Genomic DNA, 13,718 nt, shown 5'->3' with positions numbered 1-13,718 from the left:
ATAAAAGGAGTAGATGAAAGAAGGAAAGGAGAAGAGAAAAGATGAAAGGAAGAAAGCAAGTGAGAAGCGGGGAGAAGAGAGGGAAGGAGGAAATGAGAAAAAGGAGAGAGAGAAAGAAGAGAGGACACAAGTTAAAGGAGCACAAAAGGAGGGGAGATGAGAAGAAAGGAAAGGAGGAGGTGAAATGAAAGGCAAAAAGAAAAGGAGAAAAGAGGAAGGGAAGGAGAGGTGAGAAGTAATGGAACAAGACTAGATGAAAAGAAAGAAAGGAAAGGGGATGTGTGAGGAGACAAGGAAGGAGCTGAAATGAAAGGAGGTGAGGATAAGCAAAGAAGAGTACAGGAAACAAAGGAGATTAAAGGAGATGAAAGTGGGAGAGAAGACGAGATGAAAGGCAAGAAGAAAGAGGAAAGAAAAAAGGAAATAAGACATGAGGAAAACAAAGGAAAAGAGAAGACAGAAAGAAAAGAGGCAAAGGAGAGGCGATGCAACAAGATGACAGAAGGCAAGGAAGTGAGACAATAAAAAGAGATGAAGAGCAAAAATGCACAAGACCAGACAAGTTAAAGGAAAAGAACAAAAGGAGAGGAAAACAAAACAGGAGTAATACTGAAGAGAGAAGAACTACAATATAAAAAACGGGAAAAATAAAGAAAAGTGACTAAAGAAGGCAAGCCGAGATGACGGAATGCTTTGAAGATCTCTTCTTTGTTTGTGCTTCATCTGTGTTGGCGTGATTGCAAACAAAACGAGCATCGGCAGCTCCGTTAGTTAGTTAGCAGGGGAATCAGTGAGTACTTAGGCCCCAATTATCCACTAAATCTGCCTCTCTCTCTAAATGAGATTATTGCCACACACAGAAGCTGTGGCTCCCATTGGGTTCCATTAACTTTGATTACTCCTCATTATTTACTTACAGCTCTGCCACTGTTATTGTTTTCACTCTCACCCACACAAACACACACACACACACACACACACACACACACACACACACACACAAACACACACACGAACACACACAGACAAAGAGAGGTGGGGACCAATTCAAACACGGAACACATACAGAGTTATATACAAACATGTGTAAAGACTAAGCAAGATACACTTAACAAAAGAATAAAGAATAAGTAATAAAGACTAAATAGTAAAGCGCACATTTGTTTATAGATAGTGAGTGAAAAGATAAGTTCAGAGAAAAGCAAAAAGGAATACGGACACAAAGAAAATGGCTGTAGAGAGACGAAGAAGGAGAGAACATAAGAGTATATTGTATGTGTGTGTCATTGGGAACATGACATGACAATGAAGGCAATTCGGGGAAGAACAGAGACAATGAGTGATTAAATAGAGAGATGGAGGGAACACCAAAATGAACATTTCATTTCATTACACACATGTTGGTAATACAGTTTTCAGGGGAATAGCATCAAATGAAGGAAGAGAGAAAGCAAGAAAAGAGTATTTGAGTCATCATAGAGGGAAACGATCAGAGAAGTGGATGGGAAAAAAAGTGGAGTAAGAAGAGAAAGAGAACCAAACGCACACAAAGACACAAATGCAGTACGAACCATTCCTGACACATGGAGGGAAAAAATTAATAAAAGAGAGAGGCGGTGTAAACAAAAAAATGACACGTACAAGAAGGTGTGTCCCCATCAGAAAAATTAACCGTACTAGTAATTTGTTCAAACACTTGAAACAACCAAAGTTTATGTTGTCCTGACAATGACTTCTTGTGGTGTGACTGTTGTGTGTGGTGAAGAGCAGAAAAACGACACATTGTGGGCACTGCAGACCTTTGAGGAGGAGGGGTTGTACAAACTAACATTTGCAAGGGAATCCACTGTCTGCAACCGGTTTCTTACCAAGAGTGAATGCAGGTTTCTGTAATCATTAGGAGGATAACTCCCTAACCTGAGCGTGGCTATAATCACATGACTATTTCAACAAGTCCTTCCAAATTAAATGACAAAATACATCGTTTGCATCTGTCCTTTAGAACAACACAGAGAGGAATTTCTGATCTGACGCCACTGTCAGCAGGATGACATCTCTTGTCTGTGCTTTCTGAAACTTTTACAAAACACTTTTGAAAAATAAATACATTTTATAATGACTCCCACCTTAAAGTCTAATGTTTTGTTGATCCATCCATCCAAACCCACTGTATGCTACACACCCACTACCAAACAGCACACAGACAAAGTTATTCATGAACATAGAGGAGCATTTAGCAGCTCAAGAGCCAGATATTTTCTTCAGGAATTAATGGAGACCAGAGAGCTGGCAGTGTCAATGTCAGTGCTGTGATTACTGCTTGTTTCCACTGCCCCAGTTGCTGAGTCAGAAAACTCTCATTTGGGTTGTGTTGGAAGGCGAGGACAAATGACATATTTTGTTATTTAGGTGGTTGGTAAGAAAATGAGAAAAACCATATCTTATGCATTTTTATCTTATATTAGATATGATCAGATTACATAATGTTAAACGCACTATTACCGATTCCGGTGGGGGTGAAAAAAGAAAAACAGAATGGAGTGTAGCCGAAGAAAATGAGCACAGATTTGTTACAATTTGTCTCATTATCATAATTACAACAAAACTCTTTCTAATTTGATGTTTTCTTGAATAAAAGTTCTGATTTAGTAAGCATTTTTTTTACAATTTCTTTTACATTTAGACTTGGCGGATGACAATTGGAGCATTGACCGGGGCCTACATAAATAAAGGGAAATGTAGAATAAAATTCTGAAAGAGTCACAGAGGATCACAGTCACCCCCTGAGCAAACATTTCATACAGTGTTTTTGGCGATGCAAGTAACACTCGCGTTTTTAAGGAGGCCCCTGCCTACATAAAAACCTCCTCCCCCAAACCTTTAATGTAGCGGCAAAAGAAGTTTGTTTAGTGACTGGAGAGCCGTTCAGTTGTTGTTTTGGGGCTGTGTCCAGCAACACTCTAATACCACACTCTTTGTGCACTGAGCTGCCATACAGGCCAAATCACCGCGGCTCAAGCGTGTGTGTAAATGTATTTTGGCGTAGTGGGGTTTGTGTATGTGTCTGAAGCCTATTACCACATCGACACCAAGAGATCACAGCTGTTTTGCCTCCGAACTTTCAACAAAAACGGAGAAAACTATAGCGAAAGCCAGGGGAGGAAAGAAAAAGAAAAAAGCAGAAGGAGAAAGAAGTCAGCTCTAAGGCCTAATTTCACCAACATTGTCCCTCACCTAATTGCAAAAATCCCTCCATCTCTCCTTCCCTCCCTGTCGTGTGGCTCTGTGGCGCTCCAAGGTAAAAAAGAAGTCGGGTTCTAATTTCATTTCGGTTTGTCTTAGGACAACTCTTAGATGTTTAATTCTATCCCAATTTCATGTAATCAGGCGAAAGACTTCCCTAGAGGGAGGGCAACGCAGGCCAGGGCCAGGCGTGTGCTATTTGCAAATGTAATTGTCCACCTTTATTCTGCTCTCCCTGATGTTCAGCCTGTCTTATCTCTTTCTTCTCGCTTATCCTCCATTATCTTCACATCCTTCTGTCTCTCTCTCCATCTTTACTAGTAGCACCACATTCTTTTCTTCCCATCTCCTTCCTTTCTTCCTCCCCTGTCCCTCCCCTCCCCTCTAGGCGAAGCCAGCACGGTTGTTATTGTGATTTCATATTTTCTTCTCATCCCTGCCTCTGCAGCCTCTGGACATTGACTACAAAATCCATTATCATTTGTATATTTTAATTATGCAAATGAGGATAGCTCAGCTGGCCTGTTGGAGGCTGCAGGGGAGAAAGCAGGAACTCCATTGCGGGTGATTACAATTCATCCGCTCGTCTCGCTTTAATTGTAACAAGCTAATTACCTTGTTTCCATTTAGTTTGAACAATGCCAAAAAGAAAAGGGAACAATGATAGCTTTGGCTAACTCAAATGGTGAAGCTAGCTGACAGGAATTAAGAGGAGAGGGAGAAGGGATGGTTGAAGCACACAAATGAATAGAGAGAGAGAAAAAAGAGAGAAGGGAAGAAAAGAAAGATCAGCAAAACATTGCACAGCAGTTTGTAATACTCTGAGATAAGACCCCACAACTATGGAAAGTTCTGCAAACACAGTTAACATTACCAGTGTGTATTAAGCAGCTGTATTATAAATAGAGTGATGCGGATAATTTTTGGATTAAACAAAATAAAATTTAATAATAATCATAATTTTATTATCATTATTATTTTGATGAAAACATAGATGCATAATGCTAAATAAGTTACCTGCCTTAAGTCATGACAGTCGCATTAAATTGTAGTTACAATATATGAGTTGCAGTTGGGAGCATGGCTAGGTGGCTCTGGATATCTTGTACCAAGCCAGCGATCATATCTTTGAAAGGCAATAGAATGGTAAAAGACTGCGCGCTGATCTGAGATCTCAGTTTCTGTTTGGTGACAAGCCATTATCTCCGGATCTTAAAACAATTTACATAGATACAGTCACAAGGCTTTTGTGCTTTCAAGTGTCGTGCAGTTGGTCAGTTGAGTGACGATCAACTAGACACTGTTCCCAATAACATAATAACCCCCCTCCGGACCAGTACTTGCACCCCTGACGAAAACAAGTTTTAGGGCCCCTTCTTTCTGCTGTACAAGCTGAGATGAAAAACCGCAGCTCAGAAAGAAAAATTGCCAGTTGACACAAAGAAAAACCCCACAGGCTCCAGAAAGCAGTTGAACAAAGTACCATGTAGGGAGTTTTGTATTCTTTGAAAAAAGGAAATTGAGGAATGATGTCAGAAAAAAGTTCTATCCTTAAAAAAAACAAATCATCCTGGCCTTCTGTAGGTTTATAGTGCATAATGGGCTTATTGTCTGCTTGGGTCCCTGTACTTGAGACCAGGTTTGCGTTTCTGCCAGAGGTGTTCAGTTTCATATTCACTCCGTTCAGAGGTTTCTCACTGAAATGAGTCCAGGGCTTCTGGGGATCAAGACCAGGCCTCAGCTGAACAAGATCTCATTATCTCTCTCTCACAAAGACCCATGCACACACAGACATAGGCACATACATAGACATACATACACACACAGATATGTAGTGCACACTCCAGCAAGCCACAATGAGCAGCATGTCACAATGAGGGACCTTGTATGTATGTCACTGTGAACAAGACACTCCTATGTGAACTCCTATGTTGTTCTTCGCTGTTTTTCTTGTCTGTTTCTCTTGCCTCTGCTGTGTCTCTTTCTTATTCTTACGTTCACACACACACACACACACACACACACACACACACACACACACACACACACACACACACACACACACACACACACACACACGTAAACAGTCATTTGCATACACTATACACGGGTAAATACCCGCTGATTATACCTTGCAAACACAAGTGAATGAACCTGAACACACACGCTTATCCAAAGATACCTATACCCACCAAGAAACACCAGCAGTCTTACCTCCCACCAGCATGCCACCATCCCCATGCACATTTGTATAAAAACCCATGTACACACAAATGACCCCTTTCCCACACGCATACACACATAGGCATCTGCACACACACGCACACGAACACACGCGTGCACACGTAAAATCAAATATACTCATATATCCACCTTCTCTCCTGTCTCTACCAGGCAGCTCGTCATGCTCCTCTTGCCAGCTACCACCTTCTCCATGCCCACCTACTTTGTGATGCCATCAGGGAGAGACTTGAAAGGTATTTGAAACTGTCTTCCTTAATCATTTCCCGGATCCCGCAGGACACGTTGCGTGACGTGACAGAGGAAGGACGGAGAAGGGGAGGGAGGGAAAGAGGAGGAGGATGAGGGGGGAGAGAAAGTGAAGTTACACGTCAGTCAAGTCTTCTCCACGGGTTCAGGAGGAACGCTCAGTGACACAGATAGGAGTGAAAGACTAGAAATTAAACCATCCCTCAGGGAGTGTTGTTATTAACAAAAATGCTTGGATTTTCCGCAGGGTTTCTTAAAAGTTGGTGGAAATAAGTGTGATTTTAAGCGTTTTCATAATGGAGCCAGAGGAATTAGTAAAATTCCTAAGACCAGAAAAATCCATGACAAAAACATATTTATTTTAACTCCAGTTATAATCCTTTTGCAGTGAGATGTAAACTGGGTCATGGGCCTCTTTCTGCCATCACCTCTATCCTCTCTGCATCTGTGACTTAACTAGTTGTATTTTATAATGACATTATATCCCATGGTGAGAAGCTGAATTCACTCTCTATGTTGCCTGATCGTTTAAAAGTTTAATAATCCATGCTTTTGCTTCTGATCTTAGCATACCTCCTCCTGCTTTATTCCTCTACAGGCACATTTTGGTCAAACACTCAATTTAAGTAAATTTAGCCTCACCCTGTGAGCCAATGTAATGATAACACTCTAGTATTATTCAGTGTTTAGATTTTTCCGGCCAGTGGTTTCTTAAGCACTTTTCTGAAACACTAATTTGTTGGGGTTTCCCAAGACATCCAGCTGGTGAGTAACGTGGGCCCACCACCTATTCAGTGTTAGGTGTAGGGGTTTGGTATATTGCCAGATGGTTGGCAGGGCCCTTGGTGTGTGAAATGTTTCTTCTGATGTGGAATGGCCCCTACCAAGCAAAGAAGGAGGGGAAACTAGTGCAAGAACTGAAGTGGTACTAGGTGGGTATAGTTGAGTTCACCTCTATGTACCGCACTTCCTTTGGTACCGATCTCCTGAATAGGGGCTGACCAGGAGTAAGAGTGAGAGCCAAAATTAGACTGAAAGCTGCTTCTATAGTCTTAACGGTAAGTTTAGTTTGTTGTTGGCCCATGCCAAGGTTGTCCTTGTCACCAGTTCCAATTTTGAGTGGAGAGTGTTTTTGCTGTTGATATAGTTCTGTTGACTTCACTGGGCAATAACCTCCAGTATGTGCTGGGAGGGTTTGTTGCTGAGGCTGAAGAGGTTGGGAATTAAAGTCAGCACCGCCAAGTCTGAGATCTGAAAAAATATGGTTCAGGCTAGGACCAAGCCCAAAGTGACTGTTGACTAGCAAGGGTAAAATGGAGATGGAGCATGATATTGACAGGTGAATTGCTGCAGCATTGACTCATTCAGTCAGCGTATCTGACAGTCGTCATGAAGGCAGAACTGAGCCTGAAGACCAAGCTCTCAATTTACCAGTAAATTTACGTTCCAACTCTTATCTGTGGTCATGAGCTTTGGGTACTCAAGTGGCCGATAAGTTTCTATGGCTGAGTGGCTGGGCTCAACTTTAGAGACAGAGTAAGGAGCTCAAACATACAGAAAGAGGTCAAAGTAGTACTGCTGCACCTTCTCCTTCCAACCTGACCCAGGAAGGCCTGAGAATAAGTCGGGCAGAGCTGGATAACATGGCTATGGAAAAGAAGCTCTGGACTACCTTGCTTACCCTGCTGCCATTGCTACTCTGATCCAGATAATCCATGAGCCATATACTGACGGAGCCTTGGGTAGTCACAGTACACGTGCTGACAGAAAATTCTGGACCATTTGTACATTTTACTGTCATTCATATTTTTTGCCTTTCATTCACCTCTTAACACTTTTTGTTTCTGTCCGTGGTTCTGAAATACAGCTTCGCCCCACCAAACTAAGATTGTACTTTTTTTTTTTTACTAATTGAAAAGAAAAGTATTTGTGATCCAGTGTTTGTTGTTTTTTGAACTATAATACCACCTACTTTGAACATCAAGATTAACATTGAATTAAAGATATTGTATTTTAAACTAGAAAACACAAAAATACATTGTTTGTCCTTTGCAAATGTGTGAAAATCTGCAGCTGTTAGATGTCAGAACATGAGCTGCATACAGATTTAATCCTAATCCTGAAAACCTATGTCACACAACAATAAGACCATGATGGAAACATCTGGGGCCAATAATTCCCATCTCTTTCTACTTACATTTGGAATTTGGAGAGTTATCTTATATTGCTAAGCTGTGGACATGCACATTAATGTATACATTTGTGTACCTTTACATGTCTTTATGAATGGTTAATCTCCAGTTCTTGCTGTCCCACCACAGACGAAAATTTAGAATTGAACAGATTAGCAGATGGCATTCAGTCACAAATACAAATAAGGTCTCAAAAGTTTTAACTCTGTTTCCAGTGCTAGATTCCGGTAGGACTTTTATGAAATAAAATAACCAAACGAGATTTTAATTGCAAAATAAGGTGTCCACCATTGCTAAAAACAGAAAATCTCTTACACTGAGATTATATGCATTTCATAAGGTCAAGGAATACTTAACCTTAACTAACCCCTTGGCATGGAAATACGCTGCTGGCCGAACCTCTGATCCTGTTATTACTCTCGATTACTTCAATATACAGTTGTCACACTATAAGTTAAAGCTGCTGTAAATACCAGAAAGTGTTAATGTACAGAGACCGAAAGAGAGTGATTTGATATCTTTGGTAAATATGCAGTGATCACAGATCACCCATTACAGCGCCTAAGTGACTTGATGCCCCTTTGACCTATATGAAAGGTATTACTGTAAAATGCCATGTGTCTGCTCTCATGTTGTAACTCCCACATTGGCATTTTTCATACTCTTAATTAAAAGTTGTAAATCTAGACTTGAATTAAACATGGGTCAGGAACTAAAGGCTTTTTTAGAACACTTTCCTTCGTCACTAACAAGCTGTCTTTAGGCAACTGTGAGGTTTACAAATGACAGCATCCATATGTTTGGAGCCATATGTCATCCAACAGTTTGTGTGGGTGTTTGTGTGGTAAATTCTCATATTTTAGAAGCTGGACTCAGCAAAAATTTTGAATTTTTCCTGATAAATGACAATTATTTGGTTATTAAACTTGTCGAGGATTGATTTTCTTTTGATCAACTAATCGATAAATAATTTCAGCCCTAGCGTGCTTGTCTTTGTGAATGTCCTAGTTGGCCGTATATAAACCAGTATGATGAAATACTTATTTTCTTGAATAATAGAATCTGATTAGGTCAGGGGGTCATTTCTCAGTGTCTGTACATGTGCAAAGACAAGCATATGCGTGCATGTGTGTGTGTTTACGAGCAAGGATTTGTAATTGGGGGCAAAGCATGTAAGGGAGCACACACACATGAATTAACAAAGCAATATCTCACTCAGGTATATTAATCAACTAAGAAATAATCAGGAATTAAATCTTTGTCATTTAATTAATAAGGTTTTGATTAATGCAGTGAACATCACAATCCAGGAACAAAAAATGAACTAGATTCAAGGTTTGAAAAAGAGATTGTGTGATAATAATGTTACATGTCAGTCTACTTTTCCGCACCACACATGCTGTAGACTGTGCCTGATGTGCAGTAAAGTACAGTATGTACATACAAACATGTGCAAATGTGAAATAAAGCTCAGCTTTTCCTGGAACGTGTTTGACCTTTGGCCGAGGAGGAACTTTATGTTTCAAGTACATCTCAGAGGCTTATAAAACTGTGACCTGCATCAGCTGGAGAGACAACAGCCATACTTTATGTAACTAATCCCACATCTCTGGAATGTAGGATTCACAGCCTGGCAGTCTCTGACAGCACACTTAAAGCTTGTGTCACTAGGTATGTTTCGTGATGGGATTGCTTCTTTTCCTTAGTTTTTTTCACAATGTACAGGTACAAATGGGGATCTTCATTATCTGTACAGAGCCACGGGGCACCGTGCTGTGTTTTTGCTTTCTCGAAAGTGCTGTTCAGGTATTGTACTGCTGTTCTCCCTACACCTCCACTCAGTGTTTTTTTTTAAATCACAGTGGAAAAGGCAGTTTTCAACTCACACCAAGTGATGTGTCCTAGTAACTGAAGAAAATCTACCAGGAATCCAGATAAAAAGTGGGAGGTTACCAAAAAAAATCATAAAAAAACCCACTAATTTGACTCCGAAAAAATCTCAAAGGCAAAACTTTAAATAAACATGCAAGAGCACTACATTTGATTAGTTACAACAGTTTTAATGTGACTTTTTATGTGACATATACAGATGGACAACAAGTGCACAGGGTTACTGTGGCAAGTAGCTGTGGCACTTCCTGTGGTATTCGTCCTAGCTGTTTAGCTTCCACGGTAATGGAACACGGCTGCTGTCATAACATTAGGTGTCTGTCTGCCTCTTCGTCGACACTTGGAGGCTGCGTGGACAGTGATGCGACATTGTTGTGGAACATGCGACACATTTGTTTGCTGCTGGGATGCACTTTGGTAAGTAATTTATCATATAAGCTCTTAAACTGAGTTTATGCCCTTTGTGTGTCAAATATAACTCAGAGGTTTATCATGCTTCCTCTGTGCCTCAAATGCAAGGATGAGAGTAAGCAGAATCCTTGTATCTTATATTTCTATATTTAGAGCTGCCAGGTTACAGCCTTTGTGGTTTGAGTGGGAAGTACAAATGTAGCGTGCATCAGCTCAAAGTATCTTCAGTTTTTTTGCACCTTTTTATGAAGGGTTATGACGGGTTTTCACTTTTGTGTTTGTCTGCTTATTCTTTCTAGACCACGTTGCCATAAAAAGTGTCTTCTGGATCTGTGGTTAAAAAATGTTGAGCATTATAAGATATCTTTGCAGGTTCATTTTTTTAAATCAATGGACAAGATTTGTTGAAACAACCTGTCATGCTGTTTATGTACTGGAATTGTACACAGAGGATTTTCTCGCATCAGAACATGAACATAAGAGGAAGAGACAATGACAGGTATTAAAACATGCTTTCATCGTCTGCTGGTTCCATTTGCAGCTTGAAATCAGTTAGCAAATGTCAACCAAATGGCTGAGAGGGCCAGCAGACAGCACAATTTAAGATCTGCTTTCTCTTAACTATCTTGTTTGTAGCCTCTGGGTTTCAAATACAAGTCAGAGGTTTACCAGCAGCTTGGGGCCCGAGAGAGCGGGGGGGATTTAAATCTGTAACGTTCATTTAGAGATCAGACACTCAGAGGATCAACTTAAAACTGTGCCTGAAAAATAACCATTTTAAATCGCCTTAAGATTTTTTGCACCACATGACTTAGCATTTCCCTCCTGAGCCTGTGCTTGAATGTGTGACATGTACGTCTTACATGTATGCAAGCGCTATCGATAGTGTGTATATATACATACATACATTGCATGGCCAAAAGTATGTGGACACGATATGCCCACATGTGGTTGGTGAACATGTCATTCAAAAGCCATGGGCACTATAACAGCCTCCTACCCCCTGAAAAGACTTTCCACCGTATTTTGGAACTTGGGTGCAAGAATTTGATCAAATTCAGCCTCAAGAGCATTAGTGAGGTCAGGCACTTATGTCGGAGATGTTTTAGAGGCCTTATTCAAAAGTAAGTAATCCAGGGAATGTAGTGCTAAGGCAAGTGAAGTGGGAGTTAAAATAGTATAGATGGGATGACATAGAAGTGTCAATCATCCTTTCCATGACAGTTTAAGACACAGTGGGCCCGAGTTTGACAGTGTTCCTCAGAAAGCAAACTAAACATATCACATGGTGGTCAAGAGTCAGTGCCTGGTCCATAGTGACACCTAGATTTCAGAGGTAACAGAGGGGGGGAAGAAAACCAAGACTTTCTGTCACCTTTAGGGACAAGGCCGGCCTGGAGAGAAATACAAACTTCTGTTTTTTCAGCTATGAGCTGCAAGAAATTATCTGCCATCCAATATTTTATAGTTTATGCAGTTACATTTTGAGACCTTAATGACGTGTAATTGAACATCATCTATGTAACAATGATAGGAGGTTCCTTTCAAAATTACTCATTCTCAGGTTTCAGATTCTCCACCTATAAGGTCCTGCCATTAGATACCTATGGCGTGGTTTTCAGATTTCAAAAAATTGTTTATTATAGAAAACACACAAGCACCAGTAGAACCAGTGGTATTTTTTTAAACAGAACTGAAACTGCGGGTCCCACCCCCAAACATGAATGATACCCCAGGACCAAAAGTACACACTCCTTTCTACGTACTTTTGGCTATGTAGTGTATATTGTATCCTGTGTCAACCTCTGACACTTTTTATGTTAATCTGTTTTGAAAATGTCTTTGTTTGCGTGTGTCACTTCCTGCTCCCGCCACACAGAGCACTTTCATTGTTTCCAGTGCTCTGCATTAACAATCTCGTGATTAAAGTTCTGGGCCAATCAGAATGGCAGAAGGTCTGGGATTACCGCCGCAACATCTGGGGACTATGCTAATGGACTGCATATGTTTTTAATGTTTAGATTTAGAAGTCAACATGTTGTTCTTAATTTCATCTGTGAGAGGAACAGAGGTTGAGTGAGGGTGGCGAGGTGGGTGTAGTTGGAGGATAACTCTCTTTTAAAATAAGTAAATCACGACTGAGTGCAGCTGTCATCATTAACCAAAGTACCACTGATGACAAGAGACCCACCCAAACTGTGTGAGTGTCCCTGAGCACTTAAGGAAGCCCAGATAGCCCCATCTGTCAATTTTACACTTGGTGAGTCTTACTTAGCGCTCAGAGCCCCTGTAAGTGTAATATGCTGCAGGGATTTTATAAAAAACAAATACACACGCCAAACACACAAACATATTTATGCTCTCAGCTATGATTTTTAATCCATGTTTTAGAGTGAAAGCTGGTAAAGGAAGTATTTTAAGAGTTAAATGCAGGGCAGCAGGGCCACTTCAGGGCAACTGGAATTAAAATGAACGCGTTACAGTGCCTCTGTGTTGTGTGTTGCACAGAAATATCCGGTTCTTCTTAAAAATTCAATGACGTGTGATTATGAGGAAATTATACTGTGTTGTGAATGGTTTATATCTTATAAACCCGGGCTGTCCTGATGCCTCCAGATCAGAGTCTGAGGATTTTCAGTTCAAAAGAGGGTAACGTGTCTAATTCCAGTTGCGAATACTGTAGATCTCTCTCTCTCATTCACCCTATAGATTTCAATCTGACTGACTTTTGACACTCAAAACAGAGATATTCACCAACTTCAAGACAATTTCAGAGAGGAAGGGACTGACCGCTCATCCTGGAAGTACAATTTACAGGATGTTGATTTTTCATCATGGTGAAAGTAACAAAAGAAAAGTAAGATTTATACAGCCATAAACAGACTGTACAAAGACTCTGCAACACACATTCTACTACTGACTTCTGCCAGTAGTCACAGTCACTTCACAGAGAGATGCATCGGCATACTGTGGGGAGTAAACTACCACCATGACTACACAGAAGGTGTAGTGTGAGCAGCACGTTAGCAGACCACCAGCCGCTTCTCTGGTGCTCTGTGTCTTCACAGGAGGCACTCAGGCACTGTATTGAGTTGTAGTTCGCCTGCGTTTCAGATGCACTCAGAGGCCCACACACAATCAATGTGTTTGTGTGTGTAAAACACAGCAAGATAGACCCAAAGTGTAAAAATACGCTTCGGGTCCCGTTCTGTCGGGTCATGTTCTGTCAGACATGTGAGATGGATGACTGTCCATCTCTGAGATGGACGACTGTCCATCTCACATGTGGCTAAAATGTGGCTAAAATGCTTTCTGTGTAGACAAGCCGTAAGAGTTTACAGCTATGCTAGCAGCCCTTTGAGACTGCACTTAGGCACAGCAATGCTTTGAGCTAAATGCTAACATTAGCACAGTGACAATGCTGACGTGCTGATGTTTAGTAGGTTATATTTACCAGGTTCACCATCTTAGTTTACCCTGTTAGCATGCTAG

General features: G+C 40.8%; 1 protein-coding gene across 1 annotated transcript in view; it reads left to right on the top strand.

Annotated features, from left to right (window-relative positions):
* Nucleotides 1-5,686: 5,686 nt before the first annotated feature.
* skor2 (SKI family transcriptional corepressor 2) overlaps nt 5,687-13,718 on the top strand; it is a 30,433-nt gene continuing 22,401 nt past the window's right edge. The window contains exon 1 of the mRNA XM_040157634.1: nt 5,687-5,720. The gene's annotated coding sequence lies outside the window, so the exon portion shown is untranslated. The remainder of the gene's footprint in view (nt 5,721-13,718) is intronic.

Source organism: Xiphias gladius, chromosome 20 (assembly GCF_016859285.1).
Source record: "Xiphias gladius isolate SHS-SW01 ecotype Sanya breed wild chromosome 20, ASM1685928v1, whole genome shotgun sequence".
NCBI classification, from domain to species: domain Eukaryota; kingdom Metazoa; phylum Chordata; class Actinopteri; order Istiophoriformes; family Xiphiidae; genus Xiphias; species Xiphias gladius.
This window is presented reverse-complemented; position numbering and strand designations above follow the sequence as displayed.